The following is a 12543-nucleotide window of genomic DNA, read 5'->3' on the forward strand; positions in this document are numbered from 1 at the left end:
ATCTACACACAGACACATGTTGGTTGCTGCAACAGCTGCAGCTTTTGAGGGTGCTCCAACATCAACCTAATGGGAAGCCCCCACACATACATGACATAGTCACATCGTGCACCGTGGGTAGTGACAAGTCAGGTGTGGTAACCCCTGTACCGGGCATCAGGGGACACTTCCGTGTGTTGGTGTCCGTGCCATGCCAGTGTCGGTCATCCCAAGTGTGCAGTACGACATGCACACATGTCCAAGGAGTCAAGGGCATGCCTGGCACACATTGCACTGTCACACATTACATCTGTACACATCTCATCATACATCTGGTGCCTTCTCGACTTAGGAGTAATGTTCCACATCACAGCCTGTCACACCTGTGCCCCACACATGTAGTAATGCACAGACAATGCCTTGATGTCCATCCATGGACAAGTATGTCCGCCCTATTCCTTCCTGTGTGCTGCCTGTCACCACTGTGATGTGTTAAAACCGCCGTACTGCTGCTAAGAGGGCCTGTGTACGTTCCCATATCACTATGGGAGTGCTGCCGTATGTGTACCCATCGTGATGGTGAGCGTACAGGCATGTGTACGGTCCGTACCACTACGAGTACGCATACGCAAGAACACCCATAGTGGTAGGGCCGTACACGCGCCTGTACGCTCCCTATCAGTATGGGTGTCCTCGCGTATGCGTACACGTAGTGGTACGGGCTGTACACGTGCCTGTACGCTCCCTATCAGTATGGGTGTCCTCGCGTATGCGTACACGTAGTGGTACGGGCCGTACACGCGCCTGTACGCTCCCTATCAGTATGGGTGTCCTCGCATATGCGTACACGTAGTGGTACGGGCTGTACACGCGCCTGTACGCTCCCTATCAGTATGGGTGTCCTCGCGTATGCGTACACGTAGTGGTACGGGCCGTAAACGCGCCTGTACGCTCCCTATCACTACGTGTACGCATACGCGAGAACACCCATACTGATAGGGAGCGTACAGGCGCGTGTACGGCCCGTACCACTACGAGTACGCATACGCGAGGACACCCATAGTGATAGGGAGCGTACAGGCGTGTGTACGGCCCGTACCACTATGAGTACGCATACGCAAGGACACCCATAGTGATAGTGAACATAGGCACGCGTGTACGGGCCGTTGCTATGCATTTGGGGTGCCCTAGGGCCCCGGAACGCACCGTACCTGTGTGTGAAGCTCCAAATTACATAGGGGACACATGAGGGACAAGTATTAAGGCCTACATGCATGCTGGTTGTCATGGAGACCAAGTTCAAATTTTGAATTTGTTCAGGAAGGTGCACAGCAGAAGTCAGTTGGAATGAATCTACTTTGTTGCAATGTGTTTGTGGGGCTGACATCATGCAGGAGAAAAAAACAGATTGAGAACCCACAGACTGCTAGGTTTGAAGGGATTGGAGGAAACATAGGATGCAAATGTGAGTGACCAATCACTCTGTACTCCTGTGCATGAGATGGGCCAGCAAGGCAGATATAAGGCAGCCAGGTCCCATGAGGGAGCACTTGCCTGCACATCTCTGTATTCCACGACCCAGCTGCTGCTACTGATTCCCTGGAACCATGTCAAGGGCTGTGGAGAGGTCACAGCCATTCACCCTGGAGGAGAACAAGGCTTTGGTGGATGTGATCCTCCCACGGTACCCCATGCTGTATGGGCGACCAGGTTATCAGGTGAGTGCAGTGTCCACTGGCACAGACTGTGTCCCTTTTTTGTGACTGTGACTTCTGCCATTGTGTCCAGGTGTGACACACATGCTATGTACTGTAGGGGGGGTCCCAGGGGGGGGAATGCCTGATGTCTCCCAGCAGTGCCCTGAGACAGGAGGGGTGGGTGCAGAGTCCTCCCAGCAGTGCCCAGTCACAGGAGGGGTGGGTGCCCATCACTCCCAGCAGTGCCCTGAGACAGGAGGGGTGGGTGCCTATCACTCCCAGCAGTGCCCTGAGACAGGAGGGGTGGGTGCCTATCACTCCCAGCAGTGCCCAGAGACAGGAGGGGTGGGTGCAGAGTCCTCCCAGCAGTGCCCAGAGACAGGAGGGGTGGGTGCAGAGTCCTCCCAGCAGTGCCCAGACGCAGGAGGGGTGGGTGTGATGCACAGTGTGAGCCTTGATCATTGATTGTGTCTTTGCCCTCATTCCACCTGTGTCCTTTCAATGGCACGTACTGCTTTTGGCCTTCCCCCAGAGGATCATGTCCCTATGACAAAGGTGCAATGCGTTGGATGCATACTATGCCTTGTTGTAAACAGCAAATGTGTTCTAATCTGTGTCCCTGTGACAAGTGCCAGGTGTATTGATGTAGTGTCACTTGTTCATCCTCACAGGTAGACGCCTCTGCCAAGGAGCAGATATGGCTGGACGCCGTCAGCGCCGTGAGGAGTGCGGATGGTCGGAGGCGGCACCTGTCCCAGGTGAGGAAACGCTGGCAGGATATCCGGTGCTGGACGCGGAGGATCGCACGGGTCCTGCTGGGGGACTCACCTGAGAGCCATAAGAACCGCGGGCGCCGCCGTCTCTCCCACATCCAGAAACGTGTGCTGGCGGTGGTCTTTCCAGACTTGGACAGGTGCCTACAGGAGATGCAGCAGCCGGAAGGGGGTAGGTACATGTGTGTGTTTGTTGTGTTTCACCAGCATTTGTAAGTGCACTGTTCCATGGATACACTTCCAGGGTTTATGGTGCTGTGCAGATCCTGTTACCCACAGTATTGCAGTGCTCTCCTGCCTCCCTTCCCCTCCTTGCAATGTGTTCCCTGGTGTGTGTGTAGTCACTCCATCACAAGGTTATGTAGCCTGACACCTTCTCCAAGTGTACTATGCCTGCAGCATCATGTGTGGGGGTGGTGTGTAACAGGTTTTGTGACCTTGCCTGTGCCCTGTCCAGTTCTGGACTTGTGGGTTCCATGTCAGTTGGCACTAATGCTGATTCCAGACATGGGAGTTAATCTCTCGAGTGCGAGGCCTTCCAGCAGGCATGTCCCATGTGGTGGCCTGTGACATGATGTGCATGAGTGTGCGTTACGCATAGTGCAGGGATGTTAGCGTGTGTTGCAGTCATTCCCATTCAGGAGCATGGAGTTGTGTGGCCACTACTGTCCCCAGGGGCATATTTTCCTAGGTATCATGTGTGTAATCCGAGAATGTCGACAATCTCTGTGTCTACAGCATAGGTTGTGCTCTGTGCCATTGTCCCCTGGCACCATGTATATTGACATGAGATGTATTACAAGTGTCCACTGTCCAGCCTGACGTGATTTTCCAAGTACATACTCACGGTGGCCATTGCCTGTGTGTCTTGTTGCAATCATCTGATGATGCCCATTTGTACATAATTATTTGGACAGGCGCACCTTGTGTATTTTGTGTGCAATATTGAATTATTGCATCCCATGTGTATTTCACCCAGACTAAGAGATGTAAGTGCTTCCTGTGTCTCCACAGATTTGTCTCATGTAGGGGGTGGGTGGTGCGGGCATGGCCTACATGTCAAGACCTGTAATCTCCTTGCTAGGACTGGCCAGTGTGTGATGTTTGTCTGGACATACACTCAAGGTGCAGTGTGCCAGTCAGGGTGGGCATGTTATCAGTATTACCTATGCTGCATGTGCCTCTAGTTCCTGGATGTGGTCCCTGCTCATCCCTATTGCCTGCCACGCTGTGTGGTGCAGATGCAGTGCTGGATTGTCCCCAGGGCCTTGCTCCTCAGTCAAAATTCCATGTCATCTCATTTGCTATTGTGTCATTCTCTCCATAGTTTTTCCATGGCATGGTGGGTCACACAACTGTGTCTTGCAGGGCCTACATATGTACCTTGTTTTGTAGTTGTAACTCTTCCTTTGTTTCAGGCTATGCACTGTAACCTAAGTAGATTTGACTCATGTGACATATGTATACAGGTGTATGATTAATTTCTGTCTCTTCACCCTGCCCACAGCATCGTCGGGGGACACGGAGGGAGACATGGACACAGACGGCGCGGAGGGACCGAGCACCAGTGCCAGCGGTGACATCGTGCCTGGCACTTCGAGTGGGACTGAGGCGGAGGAGAGTGAACCCGGGGCCCTGTCGACTGGCACAACAGAGTATGAAGCTGACGGGTCCGAGGATGATCTCTCCGAGTGGGCGGTGGCTGCACCACCATCTGACAGCAGCCCTACATCTCGCACCGCCCCCCTCCATTGGCATCAGCCGCCTCCCACGTGCTCGTGTCCCTTCCCAACGTGCCGGGTCACCACATGTCTCCTTCCTGCCAGGCACCGCACCCCTTGCCCCTGTCTCCACTGCTGCCGCCAATGCTGAGTCTGTGGACATCCAGCGGCAGTTGCAGATTGGTCAGACTGTGATCCTTAATGTCCTCCATGCCCACAGCCAGGTCCTCAACAACATGGAGGCATACTTGGAGGGCATTCATTCATCGCAGGCTGACCAACGCAACTTGCTGAGGTCCATAGACTCCACACTGACTGCAGCAGTGGGTCTCCTGCAGCGCTACGTCCCACCCCCTACCCCTGCCCCTTCCACACTTCCCACTCCCATGCCTGTCCCACATACACCCAGACATAAGCATGCACCCACCACAACAGACACAGGCACCACACCAGCAGGGAAGGTCCGCCGCACACCTCCTGACACGCACACACAGGGTGAAGTAGGCACACCCACTGGGTCGGGGGGCAAACGTGTGACACGCAGCCAGAGTGGGAGTCCGCATTCCACCCAATCCACTCCCTCCAAATCCCCTCCCCTCAGCTCTCCTTGCCACATCTCCCCCAAAGACTCCTTCATGGCCGCTCTGTCCCTGAGCCCCACAGTGACACCACCCCGCAAGCGGTCAAGGAAGTCCACGGTCAGGGTGCTTGAGTCCCCCCCTGTCCACACCCTCCCCCAGTGGCGCTGCGACCCATCCCTCTGACCCCCCCCTCCTTGGGGCCTGTGGTTCCTTCGGGTGCAGGGGAGTCCCTGGAGGACCTTGCCGAGGTGTGCAGCGTGCTCCTAGAATCCACCTTTGGCCCTGCCCCACCCCCTGTGGTGGAGTCCTCCATCCCTGCACCCACGTCGCCTACCCTTCGCCCTCCTGTCCCTGCGGTGCCTGTTCCTTCCCCCCCACATGATGCCCTCACCCCTGTGGAAGACAACGGCTTGTAACTGTGCAGGCAAGCTAGGGGACACGCATCCCACTGTGTCCCCCATCCAGCTGTGACTCCTGGACTGCCCTATGGGCTTTGTAAATATTGAACATACTACATACCAGTTTTTGGATCATGCTGAATAAAGCTATTTATTTTTTGCCCTTGGAACACTCCTGCTTTGCTGGCATTGCTGTTGGTGGGGCTGCTACATGGTTGTGGGTGGTGTTCATGTGTTGGGTGTGTGGGAAATGTAGCAGTGTGCTGCTCATAGGGGGGGCCCTGGGATCTGTGGGCCATCACACGGTGTTAGCTAGCTTTCTCCATTCATGTAAGCAGTTGCTGCATGTTGCAATTGTCCCAAGGTGTATTCCTTCCTCTGTGTACCCTGACTTCTTCCCTGCAGGGTGTCCCCTGACTTTATCGCAGAGCTGTGTGTACATTAGCTGGGTGTGTGACGTAGCCCTTCAACTTTGCACATGCATGCTGAGCCATTCTCCACCTGCATCATTCTTGGCATCCTTGGTAGTCATTGTACTTGTGTATGTGGACTATTGACATGACTTCATGTGGACATGTTTTCTTTTTGGCCCTATGCATGCGTATACTCCCAGCCTCGCACACATGTGGTACATGTACTGCAGGGTCTTTGTGCACCTGACTGACATTTGTGGGCATGGTATCTGTGGCTACTCCACCCTTTGCAATCCATGGGCACTGCTGGGAGTGTTAGGCACCCACCCCTCCTGTCTCTGGGCACAGCTGGGAGTGTTAGGCACCCACCCCTCCTGTGTCTGGGCACTGCTGGGAGTGTTAGGCACCCATCCCTCCTGTGACTGGGCACTGCTGGGAGGACTCTGCACCCACCCCTCCTGTCTCAGGGCACTGCTGGGAGTGATAGGCACCCACCCCTCCTGTCTCAGGGCACTGCTGGGAGTGATAGGCACCCACCCCTCCTGTCTCAGGGCACTGCTGGGAGTGTTAGGCACCCACCCCTCCTGTGACTGGGCACTGCTGGGAGGACTCTGCACCCACCCCTCCTGTGTCTGGGCACTGCTGGGAGTGATAGGCACCCACACCTCCTGTGACTGGGCACTGCTGGGAGAGTTAGGCACCCACCCCTCCTGTCTCAGGGCACTGCTGGGAGGACTCTGCACCCACCCCTCCTGTCTCTGGGCACTGCTGGGAGGACTCTGCACACACCCCTCCTGTGTCTGGGCACTGCTGGGAGTGATAGGCACCCACCCCTCCTGTCTCAGGGCACTGCTGAGAGTGATAGGCACCCACCCCTCCTGTCTCAGGGCACTGCTGGGAGTGTTAGGCACCCACCCCTCCTGTGACTGGGCACTCCTGGGAGGACTCTGCACCCACCCCTCCTGTGTCTGGGCACTGCAGGGAGTGATAGGCACCCACACCTCCTGTGACTGGGCACTGCTGGGAGTGTTAGGCACCCACCCCTCCTGTCTCAGGGCATTGCTGGGAGGACTCTGCACCCACCCCTCCTGTCTCTGGGCACTGCTGGGAGGACTCTGCACCCACCCCTCCTGTGTCTGGGCACTGCTGGGAGTGATAGGCACCCACCCCTCCTGTCTCTGGGCACAGCTGGGAGTGTTAGGCACCCACCCCTCCTGTGTCTGGGCACTGCTGGGAGTGTTAGGCACCCACCCCTCCTGTGACTGGGCACTGCTGGGAGGACTCTGCACCCACCCCTCCTGTCTCAGGGCACTGCTGGGAGTGATAGGCACCCATCCCTCCTGTCTCAGGGCACTGCTGGGAGTGATAGGCACCCACCCCTCCTGTCTCAGGGCACTGCTGGGAGTGTTAGGCACCCACCCCTCCTGTGACTGGGCACTGCTGGGAGGACTCTGCACCCACCCCTCCTGTGTCTGGGCACTGCTGGGAGTGATAGGCACCCACACCTCCTGTGACTGGGCACTGCTGGGAGGACTCTGCACCCACCTCTCCTATTTCACAATATGTACGCTCATAACATACACGGATGTGGGTACGCTCCATGCATTCGAGGTGGGGGTATGTGTCGTACTTACACTGTTGGGGTGGGGGTACGCTCCATACGTCCGCGGGTGAGGGTACGGGTCGTACTTACACTGTTGGGGTGGGGGTACGCTCCATACGTCCGCGGGTGAGGGTACGGGTCGTACTTACACTGTTGGGGTGGGGGGTACGCTCCATACGTACGCGGGTGGGGGTACGTGTCGTACTTACACTGTTGGCATGGGGGTACACTCCATACATCCGCGGGTGAGGGTACGGGTCGTACTTACTCTGTTGGGGTGGGGGTATGCTCCATACGTCCGCGGGTGAGGGTACAGGTCGTACTTACACTGTTGGGGTGGGGGGTACGCTCCATACGTACGCGGGTGGGGGTACGTGTCGTACTTACACTGTTGGCATGGGGGGTACGCTCCATGCATACGCGGGTGAGGGTACGTGTCGTGCTTACACTGTTGGGGTGGGGGGTTCGCTCCATACATACGCGGGTGAGGGTACGTGTCGTACTTACACTGTTGGGGTGGGGGGTACGCTCCATACGTACGCGGGTGAGGGTACGTGTCGTACTTACACTGTTGGGGTGGGGGTACGCTCCATTCGTCCGCGGGTGAGGGTACGGGTCATACTTACACTGTTGGGGTGGGGGTACGCTCCATACGTACGCGGGTGAGGGTACGTGTCGTACTTACACTGTTGGGGTGGGGGGTACGCTCCATACGTCCGCGGGTGGGGGTACGGTCCGTACATATCCATCCCCACGCTATGTGATGCTTGTGCGGGCCGTACCCACGCTCTTAAGGCGTGGGTACGGGACTTACCTGTCTGGTTGTGTTGCAGGTTCGCGTCGTCAAGAACTTCAGTTGTGGCGGTCGCTGGCTTAGCTGGACACGCCCCCACCCCCTCGTAGTGACCAGGGCCTGGGAGTCAGGTATGTCCAGGGCATGTGTGCTGTGTGACTTTGGTGGGGGTTTTGTGGCCTGCCCCTGGTCCTGCCACCCCCCCCTTCCCCCTCCCTTTGTTGTTCTGACCTTCTGCGGCGTCTGCGTCGTAACCTGTAGAGGAGGTCGACTGCTATGAGGGCCGGGATGACACATAGGTTCGGGTCCATGTCTGTCCGTCGCGTACGGGTACTCCTTGTTCGCGTCGTCCTGTCTGTCCGTCGCGTACTGGTACTCCTTGTTCGCGTGGTCCTGATTTCCCGGCAGTTTTTGGCTGCCGGAAAATATTCACCGTGCGGGATGACGTCGGTGCGAATCATAATTCCTGGTTCGTGAATGGCAGGCTGCGTGCGTCCCGACGTCAGGTCGGCGCTTTCCCGGATCGCATTTGTATGTTTATTTTCGTCGGTCGGGGTTTTGTACGATTCGTACGGAAATGGTGTTTCCGTGCGAATCGTAATTCCATGTTGGTATATTTTGACGACCGGGTACGCGTCGGACGGAGAATATGCTCCGTCCGACGGTTCGTACCCGGTTTTTACAGGATTGTGATCGGCACCTATGTCTCACTAACGAGCTAAATGTCCTTGCACCTGCAACAGAAACATGGGAATGAAAACATTTCACATCTTCAAGATTTTGCATCTCCCTGCAACCCAAAGCCTTTACCAAGGGAAATCATTTTTGGCCTGCAACATTTAGCTAATATAAGAAAAATGAACGGGCCTTTCTCTTTTCGTATATGCAATCAGGCCTTTACATTATTAAGCACACTATTAAATCACACTCTAAGCATTAGTTAATTATTCTCATATAAGTGAATAAGCGACCTACATATGTACTTTTAACATGGCACGCGTTTAACCTAAAACATTGCATTGCACGAAAACTAATCATTATGCATTTACTAAATACATTCATAATAGCTTGCAACATTACTCTTCACAAAAGCATTATTACAATTCTAATCACCTCTATGTTAAAACGATTACAGCAATACATCTCTATGGCACTATTAACCTACATCGATTAATATGCGGGTGCTGACTAACGGTGAATATGATGTACCCCTACAAATTACAGAATCACATAACGCTCTATCAGTTTCCCCCTTTGATGACAAATGTCATCACACCATCACACAATTACTTCCCTTGGAGAAAGAACCGGCCTAAACAGTGCTTGTTGCCATCCTCCCCTGTCGGAACCTTTCCATCCTCTTCAGATTCTGATATTGACTGTCCTGCAGTCTAGCCATTCGCCTTTCACTCGCTCTGAGAGCTCTTTCAACTCTGTTTCCTCTGTCCTCCATGGTAAAGATATGGTCACACGTACTTTGTCCTACCGAAACCTTTTCATAATAGGTCTGAGGACGTCTCACACACAACTTCCCTTTTTACACTTGATCTAATGCTATAGGTCCATAACTCCCCTTGGATCTATGCAATCTCTCCTCATCTGTCCAATCAACTGGACTCTCTCCTACTACTTGACCTATGAACTTCTTCTCTGTCTCTGACAATGAACATGTCAAATTATGTCAGTGAGCATAAGCCGTATCCAGTTCCAAAGACGGTATGAAATACTTCCGAAGTCTGTCTTCTGACTTGTAATAATCATATTTATTCAGATGCTTATAAGCTGGAACCTCAGGAAGTACTGCATCGTAATCGGAAAATAAATACTCAAATTGTTTTCTCTCATAAAAGATACTAAGCAACAAACTACAAGAAATTCTGTATGTTAGTGGAAGATGGTGGTATCTAATACCCTCATCTACAGAAGAAGGCAGCTGCATGCGCACATAACAGTCTTTCGCATCCATTGCATCCACGTACTCATACAATAACTTTGCATAAGCATTAAGTTTAAAGTCACTTCTAGACAGATCTATGTGAAATCTACGACTCTCTTCAAGCAGCAAGGCTCTTTGAGCTCCTATAGTAACCTCTTTCTGGCTAGAGGTGGTAGGTTTAGGTGTCCCCTGTACCTCCCCCTCCTGCTCATGTGAAACGATATATGAGGCTACAACTATCGCAACTATAGTGACTATTACTACCCCTAAGAGTGTACCTATCACTAATTTAGCCCTACGGTGAGTATTTCCAGTATCTGCCATCTTTGCAACGTTCTCAAAGTTCTTGGCTCAACAGCAGCAAGCAAGAGTCTCTTTCTCCTCCGGATACTGCTTGTCAACCAGTTCAGACAACGCCTCAAAGCTGGAAATCCCCTTACAATTCTCAGTTCCTTATTTACACAGTTCACAAAAAGACTTCCCTAGCCTTCTTTCATCATTTTGACGGAAAGTCCCTAACTTTATTCTTCTTCCACTCAGGCCTAGGTTATCTTCTTCTTTGAACGTTTATGTACAACAAAGTCTTTATCTTTAGTCCAGAATAAGATCGGCTCCCAAAATCTCTAAGACACCTTGCAGAATTTCAAGACGAAGTACCAATAACTCATGATGTGGTGGTACAATACCAAAAGTCGGAAAAACCAGGGTCTCCAAGTTCAATTCACGAACCTTACTCAGAAGTGGTGGATTCGGAATATTGAGAGTCAGTATTCCTTCGATTTCCACACCTGGAACCAGTAACAATACGTCTATTTTCAGGTTCGGAGAATTGCTGATCAGCGTCAAGGACCTCAGCCTCCCCGTGCTCAATACGCCTGGATTCAGTCACAATGTAAGTCCACTCTGGTGAGGCGTACCTTTGACACGGCATTCCTGGACCTTCTCAAATTGACTCGAGCTTGCTCTTCGTCACTTTGCTCAGATTCAGACGTTTCAGAAACTGGGGCAAGGTCTCTTTTGGGTGCCAATCTCAAGTTTAGCCGCCTCTGACTCACGGGCCAAACTCTCTCTGCTTCAGTAGCACCTCTGCTCTCCCTTTGGGTATCCTGTGCACTACTTCCTCTTTCAGCAGAATTTGACTCTACTCCACCCACAGCAACATTTTCTCCGTCTGAGTCAAATTTGGGGCGTCGATTTGCACAACCCCTTTCAGCTCGATCCAGTGCACAACCAACTGCATCAGCAACCCTCACAGCTTGGCTTGCCCTCTCAGATGGCCCTGCCACCTCAGCTGGATTTTCATTTACGAGAGGGGCTGTATCTTCCAAGGGTGCTGGAACTCTGCGGGTATGGGAGGCATGCACCCAGTTCGGCAGTCCCCCACACTTCACTGCCATGTTTGTGACCAGTATTACCTGGTACGGACCACGCCAACAAACATCCAGGCAACTCTTCCTCACGTGTTTATGCACAAGCACCCAATCTCCCGGGCCCAAGTCATGGCACAGGTCACTTGCGGCTGGAACAGTTGCTGCCTGCACCTGCTGAGACACAGAACGGACTACGTCAGCCAGTACCTTACAGTAGTCGAGAATCAAATCATCAGTGATGTTAATCAAAGCAGTGGCAGGTATTGCCGGTACTCGCATTGCTCTCCCCATCAGTATTTCGTACGGGGACAACCCAGTCCTCCTATCAGGAACACTACGAAGGCTCATAAGAACCAAGGGCACTTCAAGGATGTCGAAGAACACACTTTTGCCATCCGTGCTTTCAAAGTCCCATTAACTTGTTCCACAATCCCAGAAGCCTCTTGTCGGTAACTGCAATGCAGTCTTTGGTCCACATTCAAGGCAGCACAAAGCAACTTCATGATTTCGCTATGGAAATGTGTCCCTCTATCTGACTCCAAAGAGGTCGGGAAACCGAACCTCGGGATAAGCTCTCTCAGCAACATCTTAGCTACAGTGAGTGTGTCACACCTACGTGTTGGGTAAGCCTCCACCCATCTTGAAAAGACACATACCACAACTAAGATGTACCTCAACCCATTGCACTTCGGCATCTCAATAAAGTCCAACTGCATCCTATTGAAAGGCCCTCCTGACCTCCCAATGTGGCTCAGAGTCACAGCAGTTCTCTTTCCTGCATTCATCTGCTGACATGTAACACACCTCTGACACACAGCTTCAGCCACTGCACGAAACTTCTGATTGTACCATGTCTGTCTGAACACACGCACCATCGCATCTCTGCCAAGATGCTCTGCACCATGAATCAGTCTTGCCATTGGACTCAGCAAGCATTCTGGTAGCACAGCTCGTCCATCACTCGAAACCCACACATTCACATCTCCCTTCTCACATCCTGCTCGTATCCAGCTATCTCGTTCCTGATCGGTAACCTCATCCTGCAGTCGCTTTGGCTCCTCCCATGTATCATCCATGGCTAACATCATGCTGAGATCGGTTCTTTCTTGGCTTTCTCCAGTATACCCTCCAGTAAATATACATCCTTGTTCTGCACAAAACCGGGCAACTTCATCAGCATAGCCATTTCCTAGTGATACAAAGTCGGTTCCCTTAGAATGGGCTGAACATTTGACAACAGCAGTTTCTTTCGGACATTGCAGTGCTTCCAGCAATTGTC

The sequence above is a fragment of the Triturus cristatus genome, chromosome 1_1 (genome assembly GCF_964204655.1).
Source record: "Triturus cristatus chromosome 1_1, aTriCri1.1, whole genome shotgun sequence".
NCBI classification, from domain to species: domain Eukaryota; kingdom Metazoa; phylum Chordata; class Amphibia; order Caudata; family Salamandridae; genus Triturus; species Triturus cristatus.